Here is a 26976-nt window from a genome sequence, read left to right on the forward strand (position 1 = left end):
TGCACCAAAGACAAATTCCTTGTGTGTCCAATCACACTTGGCCAATAAAGAATTCTATTCTATTCTATTCTATTCTATTCTATTCTATTCTATTCTATTCTATTCCCTATTCCATTCCCTATTCTATTCTATTCCACTCTCAGACACATTTTAAAAAATAAATAAAATAACACCCACCCACCCAATGCAGTGTATCCTCGGAGTCATGTGATCAAAATTCAGACGCTTGGAAACTGACCTGTACATGTGACAGTTGCAGCGCCCTAGAGTGACGTGATCCTTTTGTAAACTCCTGACAAGCAAAGTCAACGGGGAAGCCAGATCCACTTAACAACCATGTTCCTAACTTAACAACTGCAGTGATTCACTTAACAACTGTGGCAAGAAAGGCCGTACAATGAGGCAAAGCTCACTTCACAGCTGTTCTTGCTTAGCAATGGAAATGTTGGCAATTTTTACAACCCTTCCGCGCACTTACAACTGTTGCAGCATCCTCACAGTTACGTGATCAAAATTTGGGTGCTTAGCAACTGGCATGTCTTTATGATGGTTTCGGCACCCAGAGTCATGTGAATGCCATTTGCAACCATCCTAGCCAGTTTCTAACAAGAAAGTCAATGCGGAAAGCCGGATTCGCCTACCTGCAGTAATTCACTTAGCAACCATGGCAAGAAAGGTCATAAACTTGGGCATGGCTCACTTAACAACCGCCTTGTTTATCAGTGAGAATTCTGGTCCCAGTTGTGGTTGTAAGTCAAGTATCCCAAAAATGTCAGAACACATAAAGTTGAAGTCTGGTAAGGATCAGAGTTTGGCTGCCTTCTCCCTAGTTTAATGAAAAGAAGGACTAGGGGTGTGACATGATAGCAGTGTTGCGATATCTCAGGGGCTGCCACAAAGAAGAGAGAGTCAAACTATTCTCCAAAGCACCTGAGGGCAGGACAAGAAGCAATGGGTGGAAATTAATCAAGGAGAAAAGCAACCTAGAACTAGGGAGGAATTTCCTGACAAAACAATCTGTGGAATAACTGGCCTTCAGAAATTGTTGATGCTCCATTACTGAAGGTTTTTAAGAAGAGATTGGATGACCACTTGTCTGAAATCGTACAGGGTTTCCTGCTTGAGCCAGGGGTTGGACTAGAAAACCACCAAGGTCCCTTCTAACTCTGTTATTCTGTTATCTGGTTACTGAATTTGTCTTTTTTCAGGATCACAAGGTATTCTGAGCCCTGGCTTAGGCCCAGGATACCTGGCGGACCATCTGCGGCCAGCAACAGCTCCCCATCGCCCAGTGCATTCTCACAGGGAGGGCCTCCTTGGGGTCCTGTCGGCCAGAGAGTGTCGACTGTTGACTCCCAGGGAGCGGGACTTCTCTGTGGGCGCGCCTACTCTGTGGAATCAGCTCCCCCTGGAGCTCCAGGTGGCTCCTGACCTTCTCTCCTTCTGCCGTGATCTTAAAACATGGCTATTTGGCCTGGCTGGATTGGACTGAAGGGGTTTTAAATGTGATTTTAACGGGTTCTTATATTTGTTATATTTTATAATAGAATTTGTGTATTTATTGTTGTGAGCCGCCCTGAGTCCTTTGGAGAGAGGGCGGCATATAAACCCAATAAATAAATAAATAAATAAATAAATAAATAAATAAATAAATAAATAAATAAATAAATAAATAAACAAATAAAATAAATCGAGTTTATATGATATCTCAGCAGATGAGAGTATTCGGCCCACTGTCCTTAGTTTTTGAAGTTAAGTAGAGTCCGGTACCATTAGTATTTAAATAAGATTCCAGCAGCAAATTTCCCACTCCTAGAAATGGGAAAAAATATCATGCAACGGCACACCACTTCTGTATTGCCACCAGAAAAGGAAAGGACAATTCAGTAGAAGAGCCTTGGTGGTGCAGCCGACTAAAGTGCTGTTAAGTAGCACTTAGCTACTAGCTGCTTGCAATTACTGCAAGTTCAAATCTCACCAGGCTCAAGGTTGACTCATCCTTCCATCCTTCCGAGGTAGGTAAAATGAGGACCCGGATTGTGGGGGCAATAAACTGACTTTGTATAAAAAAAGAACACCGCTTAGGGGGGAGCGAAAGCCCTACTAAGCAGGTATATACAAAAGTATGAAGGCTATTGCTTAACGCATTGTAAGCCGCCCTGAGTCTCCGGAGAAGGGCGGCATATAAATCGAACCAATAAATAAACCGATAAATAAATAGTCTCCTTTGTTTAATTTCTCCTCCCATCAATCAAGATAATTAATAAATAATATAAGGGATTATCTGGATGAAAACATTAGCATTCATTGTTCATTAGAGATAATGATGATAATGATAAAAACGATCACCGCCCACATGAGGCTGTACAGGGACATCATCGGATGTTAAAGCTGTGACCACGACGAGGGTGATGATGACACCCAACCTAGATGATTCTCCGTTTCTCTGCCGGAAGGTCTCTGCTTCACTGAAAATTTATTAGCCAGCTCTTCTGGCTTTGAAAGGCCAGGGGGGCTGGCAGGCATGATTCAGGAAGGTTGAAGTCCAGTAAAGTCTAGAGAGCAAAGCTATTCTGTGAATGACCTTTGATCAAGAGCTCTAGGCCCTTCAGTCAGTCAGTCAGCCATCCAGCCGGACCAACAAACAAACAAAGCCTGGTCATCTCCCCAAATACTCACGATGGGTTGCAGATGTGAGGCTCTGAATGAGAGCCCTTTGCAATTCACAAACACCTGCAGGGATTCCAGGAAACCCCAAATGTCTGCCACTGTGATGCATCCGTGGGGGGGGGAAATCCTGTCCCAAAGGGACATAATGCTGGTGATCTTGGGAGATGCTGGATAGCTTCAGAGAGGTCAGTTCGGGTCTAGGCTCATCCGGGATGGAAGGACTCTTCGAATGTGTTTGTTTTTTTTGCCACACACACACACACACCGTGGAGAAGCATGGAGGTGGATCGTTCTTCAGGATTCCCACAAGGCCTTGCACCTGCTTGGAAAGAGAGGGAGAAGGATTCTTAGCTGGGCATTCCAAGCAAAAATGGCAAAGGATGCAAATTTGCAAATATTGCAAATACTGCAAAGGGTGATGGGATTTCAACAGTGGTGGGATTCAGCCGGTTCTGTCCGGTTCCGGTGAACCGGTAGTGGTGATTGAGGGAAGCTCCGCCCACCTGCCTGGATGTAATGTGCGAGCACTGCGCTTGCACAGAGGTGGCGCGTGCGAACAAAGCGAGCGTGTGCACGCACTCGCTCAGATTTGCGAACCTGTAGGGAAGGTATGTGAATCCCACCTCTGGATTTCAATACCACCACTGGCCCTTCGTAGGAAGGAAGGGAATTGGTAACTCCTTTTGTTGGTTTTCCCGTGGACAATAGAGTCAGCTACAGGTAGTCCTCCTCTTACGACCACAATTGAGTCCCAAATTTGTTTTGCTAAGTGGGACAGTTGTTAAGCCAATTTCCCCCCCCCATTTTACGCCCTTTCTTGACACAGTTGTTCAGTGAATCGCAGCAGGTGTTAAGTTAGTAACACGGTTGTTAAGTGAATCTGGCTTCCCCCGTGGACTTTGCTCATCAGAAGGCCACAAAAAGTGATCACTGGGACAGTGTCATAAATACATGCCAGTTGCCAAATATCCAAACCTTGATCGTGTGATCACATGATCATGGGGTGGGGGAATGCCGCAGTCGTAAGTATGAAAAAAGTTCATACACCTCTTTTTTTCAGTGCCATTATCACTTTGAACGGTCACTAAATGAATGGCTGTAAGACGAGGACTACCTGTACAAGGAAGAGAAAATGAAAAGATATCACACTGTGCAATCGCTTTGTAAATGGCTTATTGTAAACAGCTTGTTGTAAATGGCTTTGAGGGATGCTGCATCGGTCGTAAGTATGAAATACATCACTTTTTTTAGTGACATCATAACTTCGGATGGTCACTAAATGAACTGTTGTATGTCGAGGGCAACTTCAGTACAACTTCTATAGGGGAAATCCCACTCGTTCAAAGGATCTACTTGCAAATAAATGGGCAAGGAAATCCTCCATTTTTTCCCCCCAGGATTATGAACGATCCGTATCCTCACTTTTCCAAATGCCATCTGTCCTAGCTCTGTCTTTCTTTTTCTGATACATATTTATCTCTTTTTCTTTTTTTAAAAAAATGCACGTATCTCCCTATTTGGCAAGAAAATACACAGAGTTCTTCAGGCAGAGCTGTGGTTGGGCTTCTATTTTCGGCTAGTGGCTTTTCTGATTCCTTTTTTTTTTTTTTTTTAATTATGCCGTTTTCTCAGATGCCACCCCTGCTGATCTCAGCTGCTCGTGACCAGGTCACTCCTTCCTTGGCAGAAGCACACACACCTTTTTCAACAACCATTTCCCATCGTTCATGAGATGCTTCGTTCTGCGGCTGCCCAAGAACCACAACACCGTCGCACCCCTACTCTGGGGGACCAGCTTGATCCAAGACTCTTCTTCTCTCCCTGACACACACACACACACACAAATATACAAACACACACACACTTACTTTACACTTTCTAACATCCCCACATGTTGCTTTTCTTTCTCTATTCAACTTGTGCCTACATTTTGGGTCCCCAGCAAAGATGTTTCTTGGATCTCAGGAGTTCTTAGATGCAGGACTGGGAGGAGGAGGAGGAGGAGGAGGAGGAGGGGAAGAAGGAGAAGAAGAATAGGATAGGTTAGGAGAGGAGAGGAGAGGAGAGGAGAGGAGAGGAGAGGAGAGGAGAGGATAAGGGCCTGGTGGCTCAGCAGACTGATAGCATTGTGATTAACACCAGCTGTCTGCAATTACTGTAAGTTCGAATCTCACCAGGCTCAAGGTTGACTCAGCCTTCCATCCTTTCTAAGGTAGGTAAATTGAAAACCCACTTTGTGGGGGCAATAAGCTGACTTTGTATAAATATACAAAAGTATGAAGGCTATTGCTTAACACATTGTAAGCCGCCCTGAGTCTCCGGAGAAGGGCGGCATATAAATCAAATTTTTAAAAAAAGAAAAGAAAGGAAAAGAAAAGAAAAGAAAAGAAAAGAAAAGAAAAGAAAAGAAAAGAAAAGAAAAGAATAGAATAGACTAGACTAGACTAGACTAGACTAGACTAGACTAGACTAGACTAGACTAGAATAGAATAGAATAGAATAGAATAGAATAGAATAGAATAGAATAGAATAGAATAGAATAGAATAGAATAGAATAGAATTCCTTATTGGCCAAGTGTGATTGGACACACAAGGAATTTGTCTTTGGTGTATATGCTCTCAGTGTACATAAGGAGCATAAAATACATTCATCAAGAATAAAGGAGGAGGAGGAGGAGGAGGAGAAGGAGAAGGAAAAGGAAAAGGAGGAGGAGGAGGAGGAGGAGGAGGAGGAGGAGAAGAAGAAGAAGAAGAAGAAGAAGAAGAAGAAGAAGAAGAAGAAGAAGAAGAAGAAGAAGAAGAAGAAGAAGAAGAAGAAGAAGAAGAAGAAGAAGAAGAAAAGAGAGAGAAAAAAGAGACTGGCATTGTCCACTCCAAAGGATGCCAAAAACTGCCCAGCGGCAAATGAGAAACTTTTGGCTCCCAAAGAATGAGCTAGCTTGTTTGTTCCTTCCATGCAGCTGCTTCTTTCCCTTCCCTTCCTCCCTCCCCTTTCCCCCCGTTTTTTTTTTCTTTTTTTGGGTGGTTTATTACACACAAAACCTTTAATGAATGGGAGCCGCTGTTTCACAGTGCACCCCACTTACAGGACAGCTCTCCGAGCCCACCACAGATCTGAGTCATCAGCAGCAGGGCTCCACCATCAAGAAACGCTTCCTAGAAACCGGGAGGATATAAAAAGAGGTTTGTTGGGAGCTGGCTGGGCCTGCTGAGTTTTCTGCCTGCGGGGCCTGTTGATGCCATAGCTGGCTGCTCGGGTCTTTGGCCTAATAAGGCAACAGAAACAAAGATTGTTCGCTGGTTGGAGAAGACAACTGTGCCCAGGTTCTCTGGGGGGGGAAGCGCAGTGGCGCACGGCACCCGTCCAAGCGGGATTAAGGCTGGGAGGGCAACTTGGGGAAGGGGGGCAGCTGGAGGGCAGCGAGGGCTCCTCCAGTGTGGAAGGAGCCAATTCAGACATAATTTACGATCTGTCACTCCTCGTTAGAAGCAGCTGCCATTAAGAGTTAATTGTTGCATTGTGTGCTGCGTGGACTGATAAGATTTCTGTAAGCTGCTTACATGTTATCGGACATGTTATCATAACTTGGGACTAACGAGGAGAGAGAGAGAAAGAGAGAGAGAGTAAAAGGAAAGTGTTTACTAACAAGGTGGCTGTTTGTAGTGAATGGGGTCCCTGCCACTGGTGCAGCTCAGAGCCAGCTGAGATCCAGCTTCCTTCTTTTTTTTTTTTTCTTGGATTATTATTGATTAGAATGTTTTTTTTATCCTGCCTTTATTATTTTTATAAGTAACTCAAGGCAGCACACATGCATCATACTCCTTCCTCCGTCTATTTTCCCCACAACAACAATCCTGTGAGGTAGGTTGGGTTGAGAGAGAGAATAATTAGCCCGAAGTCACCCAGCCAGCTTTCATGCCAAAGGCAGGACTAGAACTCACACATTCCTGATGATTGGCCAGCCAGTTTTCATGCTAGTATGACAGGGCTAGAATTCACACGCTCCCAGTGACTAGTCCAAAGTCACCCAGTCAATTTTCATGCCTAAAACGGAATTAGAATTCACAGTCTCCTGGTGATTGGCCCAAAGTCACCCAAACAACTTCCATGCCTAAAGTGGAACTAGAATTCACAGTCTCCTGGTGATTGGCCTAAAGTCACCCAATTAGTTTTTATGCCTAAGGCGGAACTAGAACTCACAGTCTCCTGGTGATTGGCCCAAAGTCACCCAAACAACTTCCATGCCTAAAGTGGAACTAGAATTCACAGTCTCCTGGTGATTGGCCTAAAGTCACCCAATTAGTTTTTATGCCTAAGGCGGAACTAGAGCTCACAGCGTCCTGGTGATTGGCCCAAAAGTCACGCAAACGACTTCCATGCCTAACCGCAGAACCAGAACTCAAAGTCTCCTGTTGATTGGCCCAAAGTCACCTGACCAACTTTCACGCCTAAGGTGGGACTAGAACTCACAATCTCCTGGTGATTGGCCCAAAGTTACCCGACCAACTTTCATGCCTAAAGTGGGACTAGAACTCACGGTCTCCTGGTTTCTTAGGGCAGCACCTTAACCACTATACCAAACTGGCTCTTTTTAAGGTAAGGTTTAGATTTAGCCTTGCTCCCTCAGGTTCAATTCTGTACTTTCTGTCCAGAGATCGGCAATCACTCTTAAGACCATCCCACTTAAGAGTGCTGGAGGTAATATATACATCAAGCATGATGTAAAAACTAAACCGTCCTCCTTTTCTGCACATGCATTTTTGGCACTTTCTCCAAAGAACTGTGTTATTTTAATTCTCCCGTTTTTCATCTCACAATTACCCACTAAGCAGGGTGGGTGGGGGGAGACCCTCCACCCCCTTACGACCTGCCACCCTGGCTTTCAGAGATACAGCAAAATGTCTTCTCCGGCACCGCACACACATACAATCCTTCTGACAGATGATGGCAGACGAGGCTTCTCCCACCCCAGAATGGGGTAACCTGTTTGCTCATGGCATGTTGTTCCGCGATCATATTACGCCCACCATGCTTGCCTCCGAAGCAGGGGATTGGCGTTAAGCCCGCACTCTTCCTTCTTAAAGCTCTTAATGGAAAAGGCCTCGGATGCCTGAACGACCTCACCCATCAGGCCTGGGTTTAAGATGATCGGAGGCCAAGTCATTATTTACTGTTTCAAAGACCTCGCCATTCTTCCATGGGTAAGATTGCATGCCTTGTGCCCCTGTTCCCCGCTGCATAAATGCAGGCCCGTTTTATTCTTATTATTTTCTGGTCCTGTCGGTGTCATTTGCAGCAGAAAAGAGAAAGCGTTGGGGGAGAAACAGATTGGATGAATGGCCCACAAATATGGGGGAAACTCCAGTTCTGGTCTCTAGGTGGCTATGGAGTTCCTGGGTTTGGGTTAACTTCTGAATCACAGGCCTCCCCTCCTATTTTACAAAAAAAAAAAAAAAAAACCACCAAGTTTGTGGCTTTTTTTAGGACTTCAGGCATACTCATGTGTCCTTTTTCCCTTCTTCCTGCCTCTTAATATATATATATATTCTTTCCATTACAGTCTTCGACTTACGACCACAATTAAGCTCAAAATTTCCATTGCTAAGGGAGACGGTTGCTAAGTGAGTTTTGCCCCATTTTAGGATCTTTCTTTTCCCACAGCCGTTAAGATGTTAAGCTAGTGACACGGTTGTTAAGTGAATCTGGCTTCCCCCCCATTGACTTTGAAGGTCACAAAAGGGGATTGTGTGACGCCCAGGACACTGCAACTGCCATAAATACGAGCTGTGTTTGCTTTAGGACCACGGTGTTCGCTTTTACGACTGCCATGTTCACTTAACAACCTCCATTTTAAAAAAAATTACATGTAAAATCACTTCCGGTTTTATTGCTTTATGACCATCATGATTTATGACTATAATTGCACGGCTCAATTGTGGTTGTAACTCAAGGACTGCCTGTAGCTGGAAAAAGTGCTACCCAACTCCTTAATTATTCAATGGACTTCGCATGTTCCGTTTCCCACTTCTTCAGAGAAGCCCACACATACCTAACTGTATTACAAAAGTTTCTGTGGCACATTTGAGGCCACAACTACACCCACCTCCTCATTTACACAGTTTGCTGACCGGCCATCTTGGTGAGTACTAAGAGTTGCCCTCACCGTGCCATTCCTCCCTTGACCTTCTTGTAGGTAGAATCATGAACCAGCTGCAGCTGGCCTGCCTCTACGGATGAAATTCATCCCAAGCTACTAAAGAAACACCATTTTCCTTCATTATGTGTACTTAATTATAGGTTTGATTCTTCATTCCCTCCGCCCCACCAGGTTGGCTAGTAGCTTAGTTCTGCTTAGCCAACCTCACTCCTGTTTTTACTCTCCTGCACACACTTCTTTGCATAACTTGGATTTCTATTCTATTCTATTCTATTCTATTCTGTTCTGTTCTGTTCTGTTCTGTTCTGTTCTGTTCTGTTCCGTTCCGTTCCGTTCCGTTCCGTTCCGTTCCGTTCCGTTCCATTCCATTCCATTCCATTTCGGAATGGAAGGGAAGGGAAGGGAAGGGAAGGGAAGGGAAGGGAAGAGAAGAGAAGAGAAGAGAAGAGAAGAGAAGAGAAGAGAAGAGAAGAGAAGAGAAGAGAAGAGAAGAGAAGAGAGGATTAGAATGGAAGGGAAGGGAAGGAAAGGAAAGGAAGAAGAGAAGAGAAGAGAAGAGAAGAGAAGAGAAGAGAAGAGAAGAGAAGAGAAGAGAAGAGAAGAGAATAACAGAGTTGGAAGGGACCTTGGAGGTCTTCTAGTCCAACCCCCTGCTTAGGCAGGAAACCCTCCGCCACTTCAGACCAATGGTTATCCAATCTCTTCTTTAAAAAACTTCCAATGTTGGAGCATTCACAACTTCTGGAGATAAGTTGTTCCACTGGTTAATTGTTCTGTCAGAAAATTTCTTCTTAGTTCTAGGTTGCTTCTCTTCTTGATTAATTTCCATCTATTCTATTCTATTCTATTCTACTCTACTCTACTCTACTCTACTCTACTCTACTCTATTCTATTCTCATGGTGTTGCTTTCTGTTCTACGGAGACTCAGTAAAGGACCAAGGACAGATCAGACGTACATCTGATCCCAGAAGGAAAACAAGAACTAGGTAATGGCCTAGTTAGGTAGGGGCCAGGAGTTGACCATTTCCCCCACCCCATCCCACCCCACTCCTATCCACCTAATGTTCTGCTCTCCACCTAGATCACGTATGTCAATTCAAAACGCCTTTCCAAGGGCGTCTAAAGTCTGGAATTGCCAAAGTTGCTACAGGTTACAATTCCAGTTAATCCCTCTCCGATCTGCAAGCAATTGAGCAGAGACAAAGGTGTTGCCTGTTCAGTTTGGAAGGCCAGAATGAGGAACGATGTTCTGTGCAAAGCAGTCTGAAAGAAGCTTGCGAGCTTCTTTCATGATGTCAGAGAGAATCCAAGTGAAATGAATAAAAGGAAGAAATCCGGCTCCCTTTCTCTCCAGCCTTCTCTGCTCTCGGGCGATGCTGTCCCTTTAACAATTCCCCACCCCACCCCCCACCCTGCATTCAGCCTTGCCTTTTTGGGGGCCCCCTTGAAATGCTGAAGCACCAGGGAAATGCTTGCTTATCTTTTTTTGCAATTGCTTGTTCAGCGCGCAGTGCTGAGCTGACAAATCCACCTTTTCTCATAGTTCACTGACTTTGCCCGTAACCCGTGGCAGCTCTAGAAAATTGACACGTTGGCAAAATGCGACCACTTACGCAACTGGAAGCAACAGGAGCATGCAAGAGTCGCCAAACAACAAAAACGACGAGTGGGCGACATTAAGCTTCTCTTCTCGGAGCGGGTCTCTGCAAAATTGACAATTTATCGGTGTTTTGCAACAGGATCCTTGATTGTATTTACCAGGCTGGAGCGAAGGCTTTATTTTATATAACCTAAGTTGCATTAACAGGGGGATACAATCAAGAGCAAGTGAGGTACTAATACCACTCTATAAAGCCTTAGTAGGACCACACCTAGAGTACTGATCCAGTTTTGGTCACCACATCAGTGGTGGGTTCCTCCCAATTCGGCCCAGTTCTCCCGAGCTGGTAGCGGTAACGATATGATGTCACCGAACCGGGTTTGCCAGCCCCACGCCCCCCACCCCCACGTTATTCTTACCTTTTATTTGGTCCCACCCCCAATCTATTGCTGCCTACTGAGTCCCAGCTGATGGCTAGAGGGGAAAAAACTGTTTAAACTCTTGCCGCAGGGCTTCAAAGAGCCGCCCTACAGCTGATCAGTGTTAAAAGAAAACAAATGAGTAGACCGGTGCCTGCAAAAATAAATGGGTAGACCAGTGCCTGCAAAAATATATGAGTAGATCAGTGCCTGCAAAAATAAATGGGTAGACCGGTACAGCTCTGCAAGCAGTTAGAAGCCTGGTATACCAGTACCTCTGCTAAATCCTAAATAATTGTCACATGACCATCAAGCCACGCCCACAAAATAAGCCACACCCACAGAACCGGTAGTAAAAAAAATTAGAACCCACCTCTGCACCACACTATAAAAAAGATGTTGAGACTTTAGAAAAAGTGCAGAGAAGAGCAACCAGGATGATTAGGGGACTGGAGGCTAAAACATACAATGAACGGTTGCAGGAACTGGTCCTGGCTAGTCTAGTGACGAGAAGGACCAGGGGAGACATGATAGCAGCCTTCCAATATTTGAGGGGCTGCCACAGAGAGGAAGGGGTCAAGCTATTTTCCAAGGCACCTGGAGGCCAGACAAGGAATAATGGATGGAAACAGATCAAGGAGAGATTCAACATGGAAATAAGGAGGAATTTTCTGACAGTGAGAACAATCAACCCATGGACAGAAGTTGCCTTCGGAAGTTGTGGGAGCTTCATCACTGGAGGCTTTCAAGAAAAGATTGGACGGCCATTTTGTCAGAAATGGTGTAGGGTCTCCTGCTTGGGCGGGGTTGGACTAGATGACCTACAAGGTCCCTTCCAACTCTGTTAACCTGTATCTGCATCTGTATCTTCCGTCATTATTATTTTGTATGGATTTCCCCAATTAGGTTTTTTTCCAAGTCTGATGAACTTCAATACTGATAATCCCTGTCCAGCATGATAGGGATTATTTTGGGAGTTGATGGCCAACATATGTAAAGGGTCCTTGGTCAAAAAGTACTCTCTGATAGAGATAGTCCTCAGTTTAAGACAACAATCAAGCTCAAAATTTCTGTTGCTGAGCGAGACAGTTGAATCAGTTAATATTCCCCCCTTTTATAATTATACCATTATACTGGAGGTTTTTAAGAGAGATAGGGCAGCCCTTTGTCTGAAATGTTATAGGAATTCCTCCTTGAGCTGGGGGTTGGACTAGAAGACCTCCAAGGTCCTTTCCAACTCTGTTATTCTACTATTCTACTAAAAGGTCAAGGTAAAGGTTCCCCCGCACATGTGTGCTAGTTGTTCCCGACTCTAGGGGGCAGTGCTCATCTCTGTTTCAAAGCCAAAGACCCAGCGCTGTCCGAAGACGTCTCTGTGGTCATGTGGCCAGCATGACTAAACGCCAAAGGCGCATGGAACGCTGTTACCTTCCCACCAAAGGTGGTCCCTATTTTTCTACTTGCATTTTTTACGTGCTTTCGAACTGCTAGGTTGGCAGAAGCTGGGACAAGTAACGGGAGCTCACCCCGTTACGTGGCACTAGGGTTTCGAACTGCTGAACTGCCAACTTTTCGATGAACAAACTCAGCATCTTAGCCATTGAGACACCATGTCCCACTATTCTACTACTATTCTACTATAACCTTTCTTTTTAATAATAATAATTTTTAATTAATAATAGTAGTATTACTACTACTATTCTACTACTATTCTACATAACCTTTCTTTTTAATAATAATAATTTTAATTAATAATAGTAGTATTACTACTACTATTATTCTACTATAACCTTTCTTTCTAATAATAATAATTTTTAATTAATAATAGTAGTATTACTATTACTATTCTACTATTATTCTACTATAACCTTTCTAATAATAATATTTTAATTAATAATAGTAGTATTACTACTACTATTCTACTATTATTCTACTATAACCTTTCTTTCTAATAATAATATTTTTAATTAATAATAGTAGTATTTCTACTACTATTCTACTATTATTCTACTATAACCTTTCTTTCTAATAATATTTTTAATTAATAATAGTAGTATTACTACTACTATTCTACTATTATTCTACTATAACCTTTCTTTCTAATAATAATATTTTTAATTAATAATAGTAGTATTACTACTACTATTCTACTATTATTCTATTATAACCTTTCTTGCCACAGTAGTTAAGTAAATCAGTGCAGTTAAGCTACTAACATGGTTGTTAAGTGATTCTGGCTTCCCCATTGATTTTCCTTGTCAGAAGGTCGCAAAAGGTGATCACATGACCCCGGGATATTGCCACAGTCATAAATATGAACCAGTTGCCAGGCATCCGAATTTTGATCACGTGGCCATGGGCATGTTGCAGGAGTCGAAAGTGTGGAAAACGGTCATCAGCCAACTTTTTTCAGTACCGTTGTAACTTCAAACGGTCACTAAATGAAAGGTTGGCAACCGATTCATATTCACGATGGCTGCACTGTCCTGGGGTCTCCTTTTGTGACCTTCTGACCAACAAAATCAATGGGAAAGACAGATTCTCTTAACAACCATGTTACCTAACTTAACAACTGCAGTGATTCCCATAGCAGGTGTGGCAAAAGGTCGTCAAATGGGGCAAAATCAGTGGTGGGATTCAGCTGGTTCGGGCCGGTTCAGGTGAACCAGTAGTTAAATTGTTGGCTGGCCCTGTCCCTCCCTTCCCCGCCCCTTCCAGGTGTCCCCATGCACCCCATTTTGGCTCCCAGGTAAGTGCAGGGAGGCCTCCTAGGCCCAAAACAGGACATGGGGGTGTGTGGCGCCCCCCCCCCACAGCCCGTTTTTGCTCCCAGGAGGCTTCACTGAGGCCTCCTAGGCCCAAAATGGGGCACAGGAGGGGTGCGTCCCCCCATGGCCCGTTTTTGCCCCCAGGGGGGGTGCAGGAGGCTGAGTGCTGCCTGTCACACACCATGGCCACACCCACCATGGCCATACCCACCCAGCCATTCATTAGGGCAGAGAACCGATTGTTAAATTATTTGAATCCCACCACTGGGCAAAGTTCACTTAACAACTGTCTCGTTTAGCAACATAAACATTGGGCTCAATTGTGGCCTAAGTTGAGGACTTACCTGTATTTCATTGGTTTGACTCAACACTCCTCTATCCCGCAAATCCAGGACCTTGTACAAATTCTGAGAAGACTCCATTAAAGCATCCTAATAGTTTCGCATAACATTTTCTCCGGCCTTTTGGTTCGGAACAGAACCAATAGAAAAGACTTTGGGGAAAAAAAATATTTCGGGTTTGGGCAGATCCTGAGAGTGGCTATTGATATTGATAGAACAAACGAGAACAGCTTTTCCCCAGCTGCTTTCTCCAGTTTGTTCCATCAACATCCAGAGATGTTCTCAGGTTCTTGGCTGCACACCCAGTTTTGATGTTTTTTTTTACTACTGATATGGCTCTAAGCCACTAGATCTTTTATTGATAGGGCTGCTAAACCCTTAACTGGCCTACATTTTTTTGTATGTCTACAGGCAGAAAGTCCTTGAAGTGGTTTCACGTGGAAGAAATGCAAGCGCAACACCTGTTTTCTGTTGTCCCCAAATGTAGAACATTTGAAATCATAATCTTATCTTATAGGAGGATAGAATCTGGTTGAGTGTTGAACTAGGCTTCTTAATAGTCGGAGCAGTTAAAACCCAGTACCCGTCGAAGAGTAGAATTTGATACATGGAGTCCTCAATTTGGGACCGCATGCTATCTCAGTGTCTGAAGACATTTCTTGATCATGTGACCAGCAGGACATCACGGAGCGCTGTTACCTTCCCACCGAAATGGTACCTAGTTATCTACTCACATTTGCATGCTTTCCCACTGAAATGGTACCTAGTTATCTACTCACATTTGCATGCTTTTGAAAGGATGGGAGCTTACCCTGTTGTGCGATGCTCGGGTCTCGAACCTCAGTTGCTGGCTTTAAGACCCTGGGCTTGTCGGATGAAAAGCCAGCAGCCCAGGTTTGAGACCTGAGCACCACACGACAGAGTGAGCTCCCGTCCTCACCCCAGCTCCTGCCCACCTAGCAGTGCAAAAGCATGCAAATGCGAGTAGATAAATAGGTACCACTTCGGTGTGACGGTAACAGTGCTCTGTGATGTCATGCTGGCCACTGCGCATGCTATGACAGCAGTAAGTGTGAAAAAAGTCATAAGTCCCCGTTGTAACTTCGGTCACTAAATGAATGATTGTAAATCGAGGACTAACTGAAGGCTGTATTCTAACAGAATCTTGGATTAACCATCTATTACGGATATTTAAGTAAGATTTTTATACAGGTAGTCCTCGACGTACGACCACAATCGAGCCCAACATTTATGTTGTTAAGTGAGACATTTGTTAAGTGACTTTTGCCCCATTTTATGCCTTCTCTTGCCACCGTTGTTAAGCGAATCACTGCAGTTTTCAGTTAGTAACCTGGTTGTTAAGTGAATCTGGCTTCCCCATCGACTTTGCTGGTCAGACGTTCGCCCAAGGGGATCACGTGACTCCCTTGGTCATAAATATGAACCAGTTGCCCCAAGCATCTGAATTCTGATCACATGTTCATGGGGATGCTGCAAAGGTCGTAACTGCGAAAAATGGTCATAAGTCACTTTTTTCAGTGCCATTGTAACTTTGAACAGTCCCTAAACAAACTGTTATAAGACAAGGACTATCTGTACACTGCAGGGAGTAAAGTAGTAAATGTCCTATTCCAATTCTATAGTTCTGTGGTCTTTTCCCAGGCTTGATGGTTGAGATCTTAACCCTGTTCTACTCAGGACATTACACGGCCTGCACTATGAAAAGCCACCACTGAATAAACATCAGACTGAGCAGGACATGTGATCATTATTCATGTATCCTCTCATTGTTTGCCAAAGCGATCATGCTCAGCTTTTGCACAGTAATGGAGCTTGCAGGGAGGACATGCCAAGGGATGACGTGATGTCTCCCGCTAATAGGCTACGTTCACACAATATATTTTAACCAGGCCATTTTCAAGGCCTAATACCACATGTGTATACCGGGGTGAAATCCAGCAGGTACTGACAGGTTCTGGAGAACTGGTAGCGAAAATTTTGAGTAGTTCGGAGAACCGGCAAATACCACCTCCGGCTGGCCCCAGAGTGGGGTGGGAATGGAGATTTTGCAGTATCCTTCCCCTGGAGTGGGGTGGGAATGGAGATTTTGCAATACCTTTCCCCTGCCATGCCCACCAAGCCACACCCACAGAACCTGTAGGGAAAAAAATTGGATTTCACCCCTGGTGTATATTATATACCAGTGATGGTTAACCTTTTTGGTGCCGAGTGCCCAAAGCATGCGCGCGAATACACGCGAACCCCCAAAATGCAATGATAGTGTCCCCCACGCCTGCACCATGCCCCCCGTGCACCCCATTTTGGGCCTGGAAAGACTCCTGCACCAACCTGGAAGCCAAAACGGGGCACTGGGGTGCCACAAGAGGCCCCCCACACCCCGTTTTGCTTTCCAGGTTGGTGCAGGATGCTTTCCAGGCCCAAAATGGGGCACAGGGGGGGCCTCATGCTACACCCCCATGCCCCATTCTGACTTCCAGATTGGTGCAGGAGGCTTTCCAGGCCCAAAACAGGGTGTGGGGGGGCCTCGCACGGTGCCCCCGTGCCCCGTTTTGGCTTCCAGGTTGGTGCAGGCCTTCCAGGCCCAAAACGGGGCACGGGGAGGGTGCACGGGCACGAACCCCCAAAATGCAATGCAAGCACCCCCGCGCATGCGCCCCACCCCCCACGCGTGCATGGCAGAGATCCGAAGATCAGGTGGCCAGTGGGAGGCGCGCACACATGCGCAGTGCAGCTGGGCTGGGGCAACAGCTGGCGTGCCCACAGACAGGGCTCTGTGTGCCACCTGTGGCACGCATGTCATAGGTTCGCCATCACGGCTATATACTAAACCTGGTTAATGTTCATCTGGATGGACTGAGATGTGGACCAAAATCCGTTTATTTGGTGCAAGGTTTCATGCATTGTGTGAAGCCCTAAAACACGCATTGAATCCTACAACCCAAGGAAGTCTGATGTGTGAATGCAATTTTCACATGTCCCAATCGGCTGCCTGAAATGACCTCGCCCGTCCGCCCGAGTTTCACGGGCGAGAGAGTGTCTTTGCACAGGAAGCTTTCAGGAGCAATTGAACTCTATTGTTGGCCATAAAACAGCATAATAAACTCTCTTGCAAAAGAATTCCAAAACAGCCTTGAGTTGTTACCAAACCTCCGTATCAGTTTAAAATACATACACAAAACCACCCTGGGAATATTTACTGTCTCGTGCTGATTGTGTTTCTTCCCCATGTTAGGACCTTGTTCAATTCCAAGGAATCAAACATATACTTAAATATTCGTTTGACAAAGCAGAAGTGGAACAGCCTAGTTAAACCTGAATTCCTTCATTCCAGACTTTTTTTTTTTCTTTTGCATACTGTGTAATTTCCTTCTCTTGTTGGTTGTTTTTTTTTAAAGCACCTGCTTGTTTGGGTGCACTCTAACCAAAGTCCAGCATTTATCAGTCCTGTGAAAATCTATAGGCTTTAAAATTTGAGATATAAATTGGGCTTTTATATTTATATTTTCTTTTATTTTCACGGGAGGCGATTCAAAAGGCTGCACAACGATTCCAACGATGCTGTTGTGATTCGAACGATTTTAACCAATACACACTTTAGGGCACAAAAAGCAGCAAACGAATTTATCTATGCTGGGATGCGATCCTAATAAAGCGCTTGGCTCCGATACACATTTAAGCACCGTTTAATAATCCTCGGAAGACGTTTAAGCCACAGAGGGAAAGGACCATATGCTTGAAATTTTTAATCCATCTGTTTTTATTAACTGACCTGATATTTGCAGGAAAAAAAAGAGGGACAGAGGCGGTTTAAAGCAAATTCTTGTTTGCTCTGGTTGAAAAAAAAATTAATAATAATGTGCTCAACATTAAAAGCAAGACCTTAAAAAAAAGAGCAGCCCTCTGCTACGGTTCACACTCCCGAAACAACTCCGTGCTTGGATGAAACCAGCCACTAAAAAGCCAGTTTCTCTCCCCAGCTCTGGGCCATTGTTTTTTAATATGCTTTTAATGACCCGCTCTCTTCATACCTACAGCCTAGCTTCTCAAACTGTTTGCGCTGTCCCCAATAACACTCAGTGGCCAGCTGTCATTCCTACCTAAATCCTTGCTTAGGTTGGATGCAATGCCGACGTTAGACAAGGTCGAAAGGTGACCATCGATTTTGGAGGCCACCTGGAGAGTCTTGGCTGTGAACTGACTCAAAAAATTTATATCAGAGCTGGAAGGGATTCCCCTCCCAGGGTAGGCCTGGATGAAAACTCTGCCAGCAGGATGGGGCCGGCTTGCCACAGCTCAGAAAGAGGCCAGGGTTGTTGACCCTGTTAGCTGACCTCTTCAAACTTCTGGAGAATTTTTCTGGCAGTTACCAGGGTGACTGGCCGCTCCAAGCTTAGCCTGCTTACTGAAAAAAGGAAAGGGGGGGGGAAGAGATTTAAGGGAGGGGGTGGAAATGCTTACAATTTACCTTGCAAGAGGATGCCTATCAAACTTCAAATACCCCGAAGAATAATTGTTGACTTTTTCGAGTTATATCGGTTCTACCGGGAAGTTCCAAATCCTGTCACTGAAATCACGTTTGGTCTCACGCGTGTGGATTAACCGTGGAAAAACAGGTGTCACTCATGCCTGCTTCTGTTTTTACCCTGCTGCACAAATATATTCTTGCCCCCGTAAATCAAAGCCGTCATCACCCCACAAAGCAAAATATGGAAGTTTATTGGGGTAACTTTTTTTTCCCTCTCAAATTGATTAGCATGATGGAAATTTGGTTAAATCTCTGTAAGGTGAAGGGGAAACTGCCCTGGAGAGAAGGAAGGAAGGGAAGGGAAGGGAAGGGAAGGGAAGGAAGGAAGGAAGGAAGGAAGGAAGGAAGGAAGGAAGGAAGGAAGGAAGGAAGGAAGGAAGGAAGGAGAAAAAAAGAAAGAAAGAAGTGAGGAAGGAAGGAAGGAGTGAGGAAGGAAAGAAGGAAAGAAAGAAAGAAAGGAGGAAGGAAGGAAGGAATTGTAGTTCAATCTTTAGCATAAGGAAAGGCAAAACGTAAGTCCTGTGCATAGTTGTATGTGAGAGAGCAAAACAGATACAATCAGTGCTCTCCGATCCAAGAAATATGTAGCAAATTGCTAAATAAGTTTATTAAAGAATAAAACTGACTAGATATATTACATTTACTGGCTTGAATTGCATCTATAGTTCTACAGTGCACAGGATTCCTCCAGACGTGTAGAAGCCACATATTAAAATAATATTTCTAATAAATAGTAGAAACCAATAAGCCTCTCTCCCTATATTTTCAGTGACGGATTAAAATAACCGGTGTCAGGATGATAAAGCATCCTCTTGGTTTTTAGCTTCTGCTTAATCTATCTAATCTTTAATTCTACTTTAGTGCCTATTTAATTTTTAGTTTCTGTTTAAACCTTGTTAATTTTAATTGTTTTATATTATCTTTTTATCACTTGGTGAGCCTCCCAGAGTCGTTTCAATAGTGAGATGGGTGACATTTAAATTTAATAAAAAATAAATAACCTGGCATAATCCAAAATATTTTGATAAACAATAAGAATAAGAGAAACATACAAGAATAACATACATGAAACTCAGTTGGTCAGCTAATTCTGTTCTTATTTCTTATGATTCAAGAAAACAATAGATAAAGGGAAGAATATTTGGCAGTGTACAGTAGTCCTTTACTTAAACCTATAGAGTGAGACCGTGTGACGTTACAAAATGATTCCCCAAAAGTGACTTACAATCTGGTTCTGGCTTTCTGATGGCCACTCCCCACTGTGGTCACATGACTTCATTTCAGGCACTCCACAACTGACTCACATTTACGACTATTTGCAGTGTCCCAGGGTCATGTGACCACGATTTATGACAATATTGCTGAAAACTGATGCTCACTTTGAATTTTGGGCAAAAATGACTCATAGTGAACAATGGGTTCATTTCATGATTATGGTGTTCACTTAATGGCTGCCTCAAAAGGTCATAAAATCCGGTCCAATCATGCGATGGCTCATTGTATGATGGCCACAATTTACAATCATCATGGGCAAGCTCCATTACGGCCATACACTGAGGACTACCTATGGACGATGGCATTTCATTAAAGGATGACAAAAAAATGTCTAAACAAGATTATGAAAAATAGCCTTATTTATCAATATGCTAAAAATAGCCTTAATTGTGGAAAAGTCACTGTAACTTTCCAATAATATTCTCCTCAGCAAAAAATGTGTTTAAAAGACATCTGTTTATTCCAGGACTCCGTTTGTTACTTATTTCTTATCAGATCAGGGGTGAAATCCAGCAGGTTCTGACAGGTTCTGGAGAACCGGTAGCGGCGGGGGAGGCTCTGCCCACCCGCCTGGACATAATCACATCCCGTTTTTGACGCGCAAATGCGGTGCGTGTGCTCGCATTTGTGAACCGGTAATGAAGGTAAGTGAATACCGTCCCTGAACTGGACTTTCTTCTTTTTGTTCCCCTTCTTTGAAAACATTTCTCTCCCCATCCAAGAAGCTATCTCAATGTGTGTTGTCACAATGTGTGCAATTTTTCTTTTTTTATTATCATTATTTTTAGTTCTATATTTCTTTTATATTGCATTTTTATATGCTTGGAAGTCACCATGTGCCAGTGGGTGGCAATCAGTGGTGGGTTGCCCCCGGTTCGCAAGAACCAGTAGTTAAAACCAGCAGGAAGCTCCGCCCACCGCCCTGGATGTCATCATCAGCAATCTGCACATGTGCGATCCCATTGTGAACCAGTAGTAAAGGTAAATAGAATCACACACACACACCAGCGGCAATGTACATTTTCTAAATAAAATAAATAATCAGCTTCCTCAGTCCTCACCGCAGAGCTCCACTACTCCATGTTTTTATACACAGAATGCTTATTGCAGCGAATGTATTAGCTCATTATCTTCCGGGGAAGAGTAAAGCTTTTCTCGTGACATTTACTGCCACATGCTCCTTGTACAGCTCCGTGAGTATCCGAGGGCGCCCTTCCTGATGAAATCATGCTGTGGGCTGGTGATTCACATGCGAACCATGGTGCCAACTCATTCCTGGGTCACCGAATAAAACGCTGACTCTACTGCCCACAGTCGGATACACCCACGACACTATACTAAGAGGCCTTCAGTCTTGGGGAGCGTTGGAAGTCCTATGACCATAAATAAGAGCCTCTTGGGTAGGAAACACTGAAATCCTTGGAATAAATCAAAGAGATCCACTTTCTCTGAATGCAAGTTTCAAATGCAGCTCATAAACCCACATCCGTCACCCTCCCGCCCGCCACTCTCCAAAAGTTTGTAAGCAGAATTCAAAGGCTGAAACTGTGTCAGGGTGTCCTTCAGAAGCGTTTAAAAACAATGCAAAGTTTTGGGAAATGTAGTTTCCCTCCCTCATCTTCTTTGTATGATGTAGCAAGCGGCCAGTGCCAACATACAATTTCTACGTAGATGTATCATAGGCAAAAAGGGGTGATTTTCACTCCATTCGGTTAGGCCAGGGGTCAGCAACCTGCGGCTCTGGAGCCACATGTGGCTCTTTCACCCCTCTGCTGCAGCTCCCTGTCACTCAAAATATGCATCACAACTGCCAATGTGCGACACCTGTCGGCATGTGATTTATTGAGCTTTCCAACCCCCGGAAGGCCAACCATGGATAAATCCAAGAAAAGAAAAGTTTCAGAAGAAAACAGAACGTTTAATTCAACTACATATGTTAGTTTTGTGGCCGCTCAAGAAATAGTCAGGCACGGGAAGGATTTTATGGCTCCCGGTGTTTTCTTTTCTGTGGTGAAATGGGTCCAAATGGCTCTTTGAGTGTTTAAGGTTGCAGACCCCTTGGTTAGCCTAACTAATTTTAACTTGGCATAGGAGATGGAAACAAAAGGCAGCTCTTCCCCTTCGTTAATGCAAATGGATTAGCTCATGCCAAAGAGTCTGGGCTGAATAACAGGATCAGCAAAATGACGTGCCGTAGATTGTTAACCTCACTCTCATCTGTATCACTAGGCTGGCATTTAAGGATGCAACAGTGGGGGGGAGATAAAGTTCAGAATTAAAAAAGAGAGTCGTAAGGTAGCAATGAAGGTTGTAGCTCAGGGTTGACATGAGGGATCCTTGGTGCTTTCTGAGCTTGCTTGTTTTCTTGCAGATGTTTCATTACCCAAATCTCTCCTGTCTGTGTATGGGGGGGGGAGGGTGCAGTAGTGGGTTTCAAATCCCGTCACTACCGGTTTGCTCATGGACACGTGCTCGATGCTTCTGCGCATGTGCAGAGACGTTCGGGCAGGTGGGCGGAGCCTCCCACCACTGCCGCTACTGGTTCGCCCGATCCGGGGTGAACCGGTAGCAACCCACCACTGGGAGAGATTCTTTGGTTGGGATGTTTACTGATGGCTCTTTGGCAGTTTCTTGATTGGGGTATTGCTTACTTGATTGTTGGTCTGAAGCAGTGGTGAAATCCAAATTTTTTTACTACCAGTTCTGTGGGCGCGGCTTGGTGGGCATGGCAGGGGAAGGATACTGTAAAATCTCCATTCCCGCCTCCCTCCAGGGGAAGGATACTGCAAAATCCCCATTCCCTCCCCCCTCTTGGGGGAAGGATATTGCAAAATCTCCATTCCCACCCTACTCTGGGGCCAGCCAGAGGTGGTATTTGCTGGTTCTCCAAACTACTCAAAATTTCCGCTACCGGTTCTCCAGAACCTGTCAGAACCTGCTGGATTTCACCCCTGGTCTGAAGTTGACCTTAGAGTTAATCTATACTAATTACTGGTGGAAAGGTGCTAGAGTCTTTTTCTCTTTTGGGCTGGTTGATTTTGCAAAGTCTATAGATGTTGTTAATGTCTATGTGCAGAGATGGGCTTCACATAATTTAACAACCGGTTCGCTCAGATTCGAATATGTGAGCGTGCGTGCCTTGCGCGCAGGCACGCTACGTCAAAAACACGGCAATTGTATAGGACGAGATAGCTTCGCTCACGGGCGCACATGCGCGCTGCGTCAAAAACATGATGATTGTATAAGACAGGATAGCGCCAGGGCGGGTGGGTGGGCCCAGCCGCTGGTCGCAACTACCGGTTCACCCGAACTAGTCCGAACTGGCTGAATCCCATCCCTGTCTATGTGTCTATTGATGGCTAATTTGTCAGAGTGCCAGGCTTCTAGAATAGTATGGACCCAAAAGGAGCCATTTGTGATCACTCCATAGTTGCATGTAGAAGATGACCAGGTTGAGCCCGAGGGAGGGGTTAAGCATGTCATCAGTTTGGAATCCCTTTGCATCCATAAGACATCTATGCCCAGCCCACCTTGAATTCCACTGACTCTTATCGACCGCCAATTTGCTTTGACTGTTAGTAGTTCAGATTCTTGTAGAGCAGTGGTCCTTAACTCTTCTGGCACCACTATGCATGAAAATCTTCTCAACTAAGGGTTAGCACCTGCTTGGGGTTAGATAAGGGTGAATGGCACTCAAGGGGCGTTGGACTTAGTTCTCTTGTGGCTACTTAGAGATTCTAGGCTGATTCCCCTTTTCACTCTACACCCAGACTTTGCCATCCTTTTTCCTATGACGGACTGAGTAAATTCAGCAACTGAGTTTAAACGTGCCTCACCATTACTAACCGAGTAAACACACTACCTGAGTTTAAACATGTGTCCAACTTCTGAAAAAAATTAAAAATATGTATTAAAAAAATAATTAAAAATTAGAAATAAAACAAATAAGAAAACAAAAAAAAAACTATAAACTCAAAGGACATATTCAATAGACTAGGGTTTTTTTTCCTGCCATCACTTTTCTATGTTTCTATGACAACCTGTATTATATTACAGTATGTTATCTATAATTTGGCTAGATTGGCAGCAAATTTATGGAGAATGGCTTCACTATAAAACATGTAGCAAATTGCCCCAGGATTCTATCAGTTGACTTTCATAAAAGAGGACGCAGAACAATATTGGCTGATATCAGAGAGATGCCATTTTTAATGGAAATTTCTCTTGTCGTGTATAAGCCCCAAACAGACTGCAGATCATGTTTGATTCAGGTCACCTGAACTTGCTGTCATTTGCAATCTGCTCTTCCATCTAACTCCTTCACTTCTCTTCTTCTTGGCAAAATACGGAGTTGGCATAAACCAAAGTCGAGTTGCCATCAAAATACTTAACTTGGTTATTTGAAGTGACCCATGTTTTTTTTGCATCGTAAGCTAACCAGACAGGTTGAGCTCATAGAACACACTAAAAAAAAAAAAAACTTAACAGAGAGACACATAAAAAATTCATGCTAATTAATTTTAGCCTGTTATACAAATGTACCTCTAGGTCTTACCCGATCTGGTTCAGATATTGCAGTTCCCTTTGCATTAACTACTTAAGTATTAATTAGCTCTAAGTAATGTAAGACAATACAGACTTGCCTCCAGCATTTGGTGCTGGAAAATAAATGGAATGGAATGGAATGGAATGGAATGGAATAGAATAGAATAGAATAGAATAGAATAGAATAGAATAGAATAGAATAGAATAGAATAGAATAGAATAGAATAGAATAGAATAGAAAATGGAATGGAGGAATAGAATAGAATGGAATGGAATAGAAAGATTGTCACTTTAAATGTACACTAATCAGCATACGCAGCATATACAGCATACTAATCAGCATACACAGCATACACAGGGACGCAGTGCCTCAGTGGCTAAGATGCTGAGCTTGTTGGTCAAAAGATCAGCAGTTTAGCAGTTCGAATCCCTAGTGCCACATAATGGGGTGAGCTCCCATTACTTGTCCCAACTACTGCCCACCTAGCAGTTCGAAAGCAGGTAAATAATGCAAGTAGAAAAAATAGGGACCACCTTTGGTGGGAAGGTAACAGTGTTCCGTGCACCTTTGGTGTTTAGTCATGCCGGCCACATGACCACAGAGACGTCTTTGGACAGCGCTGGCTCTTCGGCTTTGAAACCGAGATGAGCACCGCCCCCTAGAGTCGGGAATGACTAGCATATATGTGCGAGGGGAACCTTTACCTTTAATCAACATACATTAAAATGAAACTTCATTGCTTTCAGCTCTCAATAACCATTATGCATATACCCACATACACACAGTGATGTGACACAGAGAAACATCACAGTCTATTTCGAATGTATACATGTACATGGTGAGAAAAACGAATCTTGCAAGCCTAGTAGATGGATGGCATAGGGAACAAAGCTGTTGCAGAATTGGGTAGTCCTGCTAGAAATACTTTGAAACCTCCTCCCAGAGGGGAGCAACAGAAACAGACCGTAAAGTGGGTGTGTGGGGTCTCTAACAATGCTTCGAGCTCTAAGCACATAGTGCTTATAAGCAGTAATGAGAAGCGAGCTTCCTGTAATCTTCTCGGCTGTCCTTACCACTCTCTGTATTGACCTTCAGAAATATCTATGATGACTTGGGATCTTCATTCTCCATTGTTATCGTACTTTCTGTCCATCGTTAAGCTTTCGGTTCCTTTGTGTTCTCTGATTTTGGTGGTTTTCTTGTAGACGTTTCATTACCAAACTAGGCAACACCATCAGTGCTAGAACGGAGTGGAGTTAGCTCTTATTTTTATATAGTAGTTTTGGGGGGAGGGTCTCAGGGATTCCTTGATTAGGCTGTTGTTTATTGTTAATTTGCTTGTCTGCATTGGCAGACACTAGACCAACAATTAAGAAGTAAACAATACCCCAATCAAAGAATTACCAACACAGACAAACAAATAGTAAATAACAGCCTAATCAAGAACTCTCCCACCAACACTGACAGAGCAAGCCAGTAGTGTGTAAAAATAAGAACAAACCCCACTCTCTTCTAGCACTGATAATGCTACCTAGTTTGGTAATGAACTGTCTGCAAGCAAAATCACCAAGCTCAGAGAGAACCCGACAGTTCAATGCTGAGTTACAAATATTCTCTTTTATCGATACCTCTTTAAGTTATTGGTGATCTCTTCTGTCTTCAAGGTAAAAAAAAATAATAATTAAATCCATTTTATTTTAAATTCAGGACTACTGTTCCTAGCATTTTCCCATAAATTCTCAGATAATTAGTCAGATAATTAGAGTACCCAGAATTCTAGCTATCCCAATATTTAGGAACATTAGCCAAAAATCGATCAAAGAGAGTTTCCACCACTCCAGGCCACTCCTAAAATCAACTGAAAAAAAAGTGATGATGTTAGAATCAGAAAGATAGTTATACCAAAAAGCTGTCTTCTACCAATCCAAAAATGACATCACTGTAGGCCCTGGCCATAAATGACTTTGCAATGTGGCTGTTTTTTCCAAAGTGCTCAGTGCCTTTCATGCACATTACAGGTAGTCCTCAACTTATGACAAACTTATGACTTATGAATCTGGCTTCCCGCCCCCCCCAACTTTGCTTCTTGGAAGGTGGGCAGGTGGAAAGGTTACAAAAGATGATCACATGACCTGCAGCTGTCATAGAACCAGGGGTGGGCTTCAAAAATTTTAGCAAGGGGTTCTCTGCCTGGTTGCTGGGTGGGCGTGGCCATGGTGGGCGTGGCCTACTCAGACTCCTGCACTACAGCGGGGGGGGTGTTTTTGCCCTCCCCAGGCTCAGGAGGCCTTCCGGTAGGCCTGTTTTTAGCCCTCCCCGAGCCTCCGCACACACCCTGCACTTACCTGCATCCAAAACAGACCGCGTGGGGACTCCTGGGAGGAGCCAGCCAGGAGTGGGATTTGGGGTTTCTCCAAACTGCACAGAATCTTAGCTAGAGGTTCTCCCGAACCCCTGCAAACCCCCAGCAGCCCACCCCACATAAAACCTAGAATAATAGAGTTGGAAGGGACTTTCTAGTCCAATCCTCTGCTCGAGCAGGAGACTCTATACCATTTCAGACAAATGGTTGTCCATCTTTTTTTGAAAGTCTCCAGTGATGGAGCAGCCACAACTTCTGAAGGCAAGCTATTCCATTGGTTTTCATCCATT

The 26976-nt window shown here is 44.0% G+C and overlaps 1 long non-coding RNA gene across 4 annotated transcripts in view; it reads right to left on the minus strand.

Annotated features, from left to right (window-relative positions):
- LOC117678153 (uncharacterized) overlaps positions 1 to 26976 on the minus strand; it is a 560714-nt gene that overhangs the window by 9637 nt on the left and 524101 nt on the right. For 3 of the 4 annotated variants that reach the window (XR_009620371.2, XR_009620370.2, XR_015728566.1), the window contains exon 5: positions 2680 to 2989. This is a non-coding gene — a long non-coding RNA (uncharacterized LOC117678153). Of the gene's footprint in view, positions 1 to 2679; positions 2993 to 26976 lie in introns of all 4 variants that reach the window. The other variant, XR_015728567.1, reaches the window with a different exon arrangement.

Source organism: Pantherophis guttatus, chromosome 6 (genome assembly GCF_059756535.1).
Source record: "Pantherophis guttatus breed Tessera chromosome 6, ASM5975653v1, whole genome shotgun sequence".
In the NCBI taxonomy this organism is placed as follows: Eukaryota; Metazoa; Chordata; class Lepidosauria; order Squamata; family Colubridae; genus Pantherophis; species Pantherophis guttatus.